Consider the following 9,398-nt stretch of genomic DNA (forward strand, 5'->3'; position numbering starts at 1 on the left):
GAAATAGATGTGATATAAACGAAGACAATAGTATAATATAATATCATGAGAAACTAGCCACGGCTCACAGAGTCTAAGCCGGCTAACCAAATATACAGACAAAAGGAAACAAAAGTTTAAAATGGCTTATACAAGTTTTGTTCTCTCAAATACAAGCTTCTAGGCAAAACAAAATACAAAAGTGAGAGACAGATTTCAAATAAATCAAAAACCCAAAAAGAAGCATCCGGATCCTCTGCTTCTGTCACCAACCAAACAACTCACCGAGTTGGGTTGTGACCTGCATCTGAAAAACACAACAGAAGTATGGTACAAGAACCGGAGGTTCTCAATATAGTAATAGTGCCCAGTGATGTAGGATATAAGACCCCGGGACGCCAAAGGCAATCCTAGACCACATATCCATCACAAGAATTCAAGTTTAAAGCATTCTAAACCAAATAAGCATAATATGTAAAACCTTCACAAAACTTAAACCATTGCACCATAAAGGGTAATCTATCTTAAGGGATTTCTAATCTAGCTGAACACTACTGTCCCAAAGCCTTCACCAACCTAACCTCCATGCAATCCCATCGCCACCGCCTTCCGAACCTCCTCAATCCCAGTAGAAAATACAGGTATATACAATACAAGTAAAACACAAGTAGAGGCATATATAGCAATTAATTCAAATAGCAATTAGAAATGTTATACAAATAGGAAAACAATATCAAATCGACAAAGCATACAAACAGATAGAAAATGCACATGATGAATGCTTGCCCTACTGGTTGTGATATCACATTGTCGGTTCAACTGTCAACCCGACACATTTCCATGGAGATGTTGCCCTTCGGAATCATGGTGTGGGAGCCCCCGAGATATAGTGCTCGGATCACTATTCAGGGTTTTGCGCCTGTACGCTCTGATGATCCGAAAGGATGCAAGCAGGATCTATTGCCTCGGACCTTACATTTAAGCGCAAGCGGGACGAACCTCCGCCCTTACGCCGCCAGCGCTATCTCGACAGGCGGGATCCAACCTCGGCCCCTGCCGAGCGCATAGCATCTCATAATCTCAATGAAAAGTAGTATAGTGGTTTTCAAAAACATTTTTTGTGCAAGATGGATCCATCGCTTCATTCAGAATCTCGACTCTTTTCTACCTCTGTTCATTCACATTACAGTTCCGAACTCAACAGTTCCTTAATTCTCATCTCATTCATCAACCGCTCATCAGACATCACCAAGCCTTCCCCAGTACAACAGAAACCTAGTACTCCGTTTGCTAACTTTTTCCAAATAATAGCGTCTAAAACCCTTAAACCATTTTCCATGTTTGAGTATCCAAAAATATGCCCAAAAATCTTTAAAAGGTGTTATAGAAGCTTACAACCTCGTTGGGAAGGTGAAATAGTTGAAAACAACGCAAAATTTGAGAAACAAGGCGTGTGCGTCCGCACAGGAGTGTGCGTGCGCACGCCCAGAAAAATTTTAAAAGTGTGCGCACGCACAGGGATGTGCGTATGCACAGGTGTCAAAACTCATAAGGGTCCGTTCACTCGCACAACCTGTGCTAGTGCCCCTAACAGACTGGCCTTCCCAACGTGTGTGTGCACACAGGTCTGTGCGTACACACAGGTTGCAATTTCTCCTTGGTGTGCGTGCGCACAAGCTGTGCCAGCGCTGCAAGCAGAGTACATGCCTCTGCGTGTGCGGACGCACAGATTTGTGCGGACGCACAGATTGGTGCGTGCGCACAGGTCACCATTTTCGCAGAGTGTGCGTGTGCACAAGGCTCTGTGTGTGCACATACCAGAAAACTCAGCATCCTGTAACTTTGCAAAATTTCCAGTTTTCAACACCAATTTTTGAATGATCATAACTTTCTCTACAAAATTTCAAATTTCACAAACTTTATACCGATTTAAAGGGTTTTCAAAGATGTTTAATTCTAAATAAGTTTCAACCAATTTTGAAAGTTGAGGCAAAAGTTATGATCTGACAAAATTTACCAAAAATCAACTTTTACCCAAAATCACCATTTCCTCAATTACTTTGTAAAACCCAACCAAAACCAAACCAACCCAGTCCCAACTCCACCTTTCATCAAGACCAACCCTCTTGTCATACTATACCAAAATTTCCACATTTTTCCTTTACCTTTCCTCGTCCACAACATCAACATCAATATATCTCATATATCAAATTTTATTAACAAATTCCAACTACATTACCAATTAATCAACACCAACATCACATTTATCAACATAATTCACTCCTCCACTTCACAATTCATTTATTCCTATCATATCACTATTAATCATCATTTCATCAAGCATCATCATACAATCACATCCAACAACTCAACAACCATTCAAATCTAATCCTATCCTATGAGTCACTAGCCTAAGTGTCCATGAATATTATATACTATATAGAGAAAACTGAAATCATACCTTGGTCGATTCTCAATATGAACCAAATGAGCTTTCAACCAAAATCCAACCACCAAAGCAACTCCAATAAGCACTAACAAGCTCCAAACTCACAATAATCAAGCTATATACATATAAATCACCACAAATCAACCTAGGGCTCAACATAAATCAAAAGTTCACAAGAGATCAAAGCCTCTTACCTTTCCCAACAGATTTGGATGGCAAAACCCAAAGCTAAGAAAGGATTAAAGTGAACCTAAACATTAAGAATCACAAAAACTCACTTACTCAAAATACTAAATACCCGAAATTTAGAGGAGAGAAACTGGGAAGATTTCGAACTTTCTTTACCAGTTTCTTACATGGGTTTTGTATAGCTCTTCACAAGAAACGCGTAGCCGTAGACGGCACGCAAATTGGAGCACCGTAGCTCAAGAAATTAGCTTGTGAAGATGATGATGAATAGTGAAAATGGAGGTTCTCTTCTTCTCCTTCTCAGCTGGGTGTGTGTGTGTGTTTGAGTGTGTTATGAGGTTAGGGTTCATTAAATAAACCTTTATATATGTTAGACTTGGGCCCGGTTCAACCCGTTAGTGTTTTTACCCCGTTTGCCCCAACTTCGGGCCAAACCTTTAACACTAACGTCCGATTTTCCATTTCTAATGTTTTTCTAAGGTCTTGGACTGTTTTCACTTTTTCTCACGCAGCACTAGACAAACTTGAACCGGTTCAACCGGTTCAACTGCCGATTTGTGATTTTTCACGATTTTTTGCAGAAACACATTTTCTGACTCGAAAAGACCCACTGAGTCCAAAAATCATATTTAAATGCCCAAATTCTCATCCTAACTTTTCGGAATTTAATTTGGGCATTTAAATGATTTTATCCGTGAAAAATCCGGTTCTTACAGTAATCATACACAGCCAAATATTAGAACATGCTCATCTGAGAAACCTAAAAGTTCACTTGTGGATGGCTACAATGCTTTATCACTTGACTTTATTTTTTAGTATGTGGAATAGAACAATACATGTGTGCTATTTCCTAGATCTGGAAGGACTCTTTGTACCAATAGGTCTCCCACTTAGATTGATATGACTACGGGGTCGTCTAGATTTTTATCCACTACTTTGAGGTCTGGTGGCTGAAAAGTGATTTCTGGAATAGCTAGTTTGGTGGTTGAGATCGGCTCAGACCTAGTCACCAACATCATGGCCCCTATACGACATCTTCTTGGTAGAGTTCCTGCTGCCTCCACCTGCAAAGCCACCAGAAATGCAATTAATAATACTACAGGGTTGTGTAGAATTTGTAGTTACCTTTTTTTTTCCTTATCTCTATAGTTGTTATTTGTCTTTATGGTTCACCGAGCTATGCTGTATTTTTTCTCTGTCCATGTCTGTCAATATTTGTCTAGGAGGCCTTGATGAGCTAGTTTTTTCAGGAGATCTTTTGCTATGACGCAACCATCTGTGGTGTTTTCATATTTCTAGTGGAAAGTGCAATATTTTGACTTGTCTACATATCTCTGGTCTTGATAAGCTTCGACCTTGTTTGGGGTTTCGACCTTGTCTACATAATATCTTCCCTTTTTGTGTTGAATGGAGTATATGTGTTAAACTTTGGGGTCAACTTAAATGACTTTTGATTGTCCTTCTTGCCTTGATTCCTACTTCGTTTGTCATCTTATAGACTTGGATCTGACCTCTTGATTTATGAACTTGGCAGAGCTCTTCTATCTTGAGTTGTTCTACCACTTTCTCTTATAACTCAGCCAATGTCTTTGGTTTCGCTACTGCTATAGTCTCCTGAAATTTTTCAGGACAAAGGTCGCTTTTCAAGGCATGCAAGTGGACGTTTGGGTTGAGGTTTAGGATCTCCATGGCTACCTTAACAAATCTCGTCATGTAATCTTTGAGACTCTCATGTTGTCCTTATTTGATGGTGTTGAGGTAGTCAGAGTCATCAACATAAATTTTAGAGGCTACAAAGTTGTTCCCTAAAACTAATCAAAATTTGAAATTGAACCTACAGGTAAAAAAAAAACCAAAATAAAGCAACACTGCCCAAAAAGGTAGAAAATGAACGATAGAGAATTGGATCAGATTCACCACTCAATAGCATCATAAATTGGAATTTGGTGACGTGTATATTAGGATCTTTGAGCCCATTATAGGGTTTCATAGTCGTCGGCAAGGTGAAGTTGTTGGGAATATAAAAGTTCATGATCTCCTGTGAGAAAGGATTTGCCTTCTTCGTCACTTTTGTTGGAGTGACCTCCACCACGGTGTTAGTTTCCAAGGTATGGTCGTCACAATTGTTGACATTATTAACACTTTTTTTGTGCTTATTTTTAATTCAATCGTTCTGTCATTGATTCAATAATTCGGTCACTCTTCGGATTTCAGCTTGTAATGTCGCATTCATAGCCAATAGTTTGGCTTCAGTTGGAGGAGGAGGGGTGGAGTCTGCTCATCCACCATTATTTAGGTCGTGCAAACGAGGGTAGAAAATAACCGAAAAAGAAAATAGTGGGGTTATGCTAAAGTCATCCCCACAGTGGTCGGTGGACGCCAAATATTCCTATGTGGTGAGCCTTGTCAAGGGTGTATAGCTCATCCTATCTAGGAGTAAAATTGTCCTTGCCTAGGGTGGATGAGGTATACTTCAGCTCCAAGAGAACAGGCAACGGTGGGTACCTGCAAAGGCACTCTTATGCTCAAGTAAGAAAGAATATGAGATGAGTAGTGTGTATTCAGAGTGAATAACGTACTTCTTTTCTTGTTAGGGCTTTTCTTTTTTAGATTCTAAGGGATTCAAACATGCTATCAGACACTTAAAGAGTTGACCTATTCCTTAGGGGAACCACGTGAAGGTTTTTTCTTATCTGATAAGAACATGTGTGTTATAGCTTGTAACAGGCATAAACATGTGTCTTTTAGTAACAGAAATATAAGGTTGCTAATTTGTAGTGTATTCGTTACCAAGGTATAATGGATGGATCACCCATAAAAAAAAAGAGAAATAGTTTGTTCAAGAGATTCAAAATTAAATAAGACCTAACTTATTTACCCCCAATTTTTAAATTGAAATATTTTTTGAAAAAGAAGGGAGCTCAACACAATAAAGTGGAGTGACAGTAGAACAAACAACAAACAAAGATATATATAAAAAAACTAATCCCAAAGTCATCTCTGACATTATCATCAACAGCTAAAAGGATCTTCATCACTCCACTCCTTATAGCTAAGAGAGGATTTGTTAATAATCTCCTGTAGACATGTTTCCTCATGCTGAAAAATTCTTCTATTCCTTTCTAACTAGATATTCCAAATAAATCCTCAACATTGTGAGATCATGATCAACTCTCAAAGTATTCCTTTATTGTGCCTGGAACAGCCCATAGCCTGCCAAAGATAGATAACCATGCACACCACACTTGCCAAGTAAAATCACAGCCAAGGAACAAGTGGTGAATATATTCAACCATCTTATTACAGAATGCACATACATCATCTCCATTGTTTAATATTCCTATCCTACTCAGTCTTTCTTTTGTATTCACTCTATTAATCAAAACAAACTAAACAAATAACTCTACTCTTGGTGGAACTAATTCTTTCCAAATAGTTCTAGAAAAACTATAACTTGTTACTTCCTCAGGAATTATTTCTGCCTGCAACATTTGCACAAATGAGTTAGTACTAAAAGCACCTTGCCTATCAAACTTCCACACAACTCTATCCTCTCTGTCATATGCTAGTCTAACTGGCCTCAACTTATCATGTAGCTGGTTTACTAAATCTAACTCTCATTAGAATAACTCTCGCCTCTATTGAAAGTTCCAAATCCATTATAACTCATCCCAAAATCCACAATTTCCTATGACGAATCCTTTTTGGTTTAAGATTGAGAAGAGCCTCGGAAATTGATCTTCCAACGCACCACTTTGTAACCAGACATCCTCCCAAAAACGAGTCCTTCTACCATCAACTACCTCCATAGATGATGCGGATTTTTAAAACCACAAACTACTGGCAAGTGCACTAGGTCGTACCAAGTAATAAACTCACGGTGAGTGAGTGTTGATCCCATGAGGATTAACGGATTAAGCAAACAATAGTCAATCGATTATTCTAGTCAGACAAGTAAAATTAGATTTCTAGAAACCTTTAACATAAACAATGAAGTAGACAAAACCAAAAAGTGAGTATTGAAAAATAATATAATTAAAAGAGTTAAGGTTTTAGAGATGTTGAGACTTCCGGATCAATACTTTTTCACTTTCCACCTTGATCATGTAAAGATACATCCATGGTAAATCATAAATAATCAAACCCCCATTCCCTTGGTAATTCAATTTATTTTTAACCTAATTAATCGCTAATCCCTCAGTCAATTATTTAGGAAAAGAGCTTAAGCACATTTACTGATTTATACACCACACAATTCATAAGAATCTCCCTTAGTTGATTCGATGTCACTTATCAAGTCTAGTTTCAAAAATTAAGAGCTATGAGAATAAATTTTCAAGCTTAATTCAATTAATCAACTTTTCCAACAAGTTAAAATAATTCAATTCAGAAGAGAATTGTTTCCCAACACATTCAAATTTATTGGATAAAGAATCAAAGATTTTTTTTAAGAAGATATCAATGCATTAATCAAAGGTAGAAAAGCTAGAATAGTCCATAGGAATCAACAGAGCTCCTAACCTTAACCAAGGAGATTAGTTCTCATGTCTTCAAAGAAAACCTAAAATTATGAAAAGTAAAAAGTGCCGAAGAAGAATAGAAGAGAGCCCCTCAAAGCATCTGGCTTCTCCTCTTAAATACTAACCCTAAACAAATTTCAAATTCAAAATTAAAACAAAATCAAATCTGCTTAGTGAATGTTTTCCTCCAGTAAATCTCTCTCTCTTTCTCTCTCTCTCTCTCTCTCCTTTTCTTCTTCCAAATCCTCAATTAATGCTGTGATTAGCGGGCCTAAGTTGAGCCTTTAATCAACCACACAAGAGATGAAAAATTAAAGTTTTAGTGGCTAAATTGAGGTCTCTGGAAAGTGTCCCATAATCTCACGTTGCACGTGAAAGATCCACATTGCACATGAAGCCTATTCTTGATTCAATTTGCTCTCTGTCTTATCCACGTTGCACAAGAAGAGTCCCATGTTGAACATGGCCTTGATTTCTTTAGATTTTAGCTTCTGTTTTGCTCCAGGTGTTGCACGTAGGAAATCTCATGTTCCACGTGAACTAGGTGTTATGCCTACACATGCTACATGCATACGCATGACACCTCTAAAATCTCTTGTGTACGTACGTATGCTACATGCGTATGCATGATATCCCCTTTTCTCCCTAGTTGTGCATACACATGCTAGATGCATACGCTTGACATGCCTACATCCCAAATTGATGTCTTCACGTCCCACAGCTATGATTCCATGTCCCACATTAAGGTGGGGGTCATGCGTACGCATGGCAGATGCGTACGCATGACTGAGCAAATTCTACAACTTGTGCGTACGCATGGATGATGCGTACGCACGACTTCCTTTTTTGCGTGGGACGTCTATGCTCCCACATTGCACGTTGATGGACCTAGTGCCCCTGGGAGGGCATAATTGGTTGGCTTGGCACGCTTGCTCTCTCACGTCTTCAATATTTTGTGTCCAGGGAGCTCTCTGTTTTGTCCAGAAAGCTCTCTGAGTTGCTTCTCATTCTTGCTCTTCTTGCTCAAAGTGATTCCTTGCCTCCTTTTTCTTTAATCTTTTTCAATTCTCTTTCAAGTTCTCCTGTAATCAATGAATACATGCTAACTCAAAGTATTACTCAATTAATCATGAAATCACTGCTTATCTTGCAATAGTTCTTAGTATATTGAATGAAATTCTAAGAGAAAAATACTAAATATGCAAACACATCAATAGACAGTCCAGTAATCATCTTATCTTTCACATGTTTCTTCTTAATCTGTAGTTGACAGATATTCTTTCATGGACCCCCTTTTGTAGATATTGCCTGATTGGATAACATCACATCGGGATTTATATTGTTGTAGGAGCATACCACCTTCTTCTATAATGAACACTCTTCTACCATTGCCATGCCATTCCTGCCATCCTCCTTCTTCCACAGGAATCTCCATTGTAGTGAAATCAACCTTTCTACAAACCGCCTTCGGAATCTTACATAAACTTAAATAGTATATCGGTAGACTATTTAGCATTGATTTGATGAGAACCAACTTGCCTGCTTTATTGAACACTTTAACTTTTCATAAACTGAGTGTTTCCTCCACTTTGTCTACTATCGACTTCCACGTCTTCACCAATCTCGGATTAGCTCTTAGGGAGATTCCAAGGTGTTTAACTAGAAGAGTAGCCTCTTTTCAACCTAATATGCTACACATATTCTGAATCCAGTATTGTTCGTAATTAACTGGAATCAAACTGAATTTATCAAAGTTAATGCTTAGCCTTGACATCAGCTCAAAGCATCGTAGTAACCTCTTGTAGTTCCTTATATTCTCCTCCTCAGGTAGGCAAAATAATATAGTGTCATATGTAAAATAAAGATGGGACAACTCTATATCATCTCTGCCATTTAACAACGGGGATATACATTCGTTTCTAATCGGCTCTCCAATCATTCTATGCAACACATCAACAACCAGTACAAACAAGAACAAAGATAGTGGATCTCCTTGTTTCAACCTCCTTTCTATTTTGAATGGTTTAGATGGAGAACCATTTATCAAAATAGACATCAAAGCAGTCCTAACACACTCTATAACCCACTCTCTCCATCTTCGACCAAAACCCATCTTTTATAACATTGCATCCACAAAACTTTACTTAACTCTGTCATATGCCTTTTGAAAATCTACCTTAATAATTGCTGCTTTCTTTTTCCTCAATTTAAGCCAATGTACTATTTCACAAGTAATAAGTGCCTCATCATGTAATTTTTTG

This window comes from Arachis stenosperma, chromosome 7 (genome assembly GCF_014773155.1).
Source record: "Arachis stenosperma cultivar V10309 chromosome 7, arast.V10309.gnm1.PFL2, whole genome shotgun sequence".
NCBI classification, from domain to species: domain Eukaryota; kingdom Viridiplantae; phylum Streptophyta; class Magnoliopsida; order Fabales; family Fabaceae; genus Arachis; species Arachis stenosperma.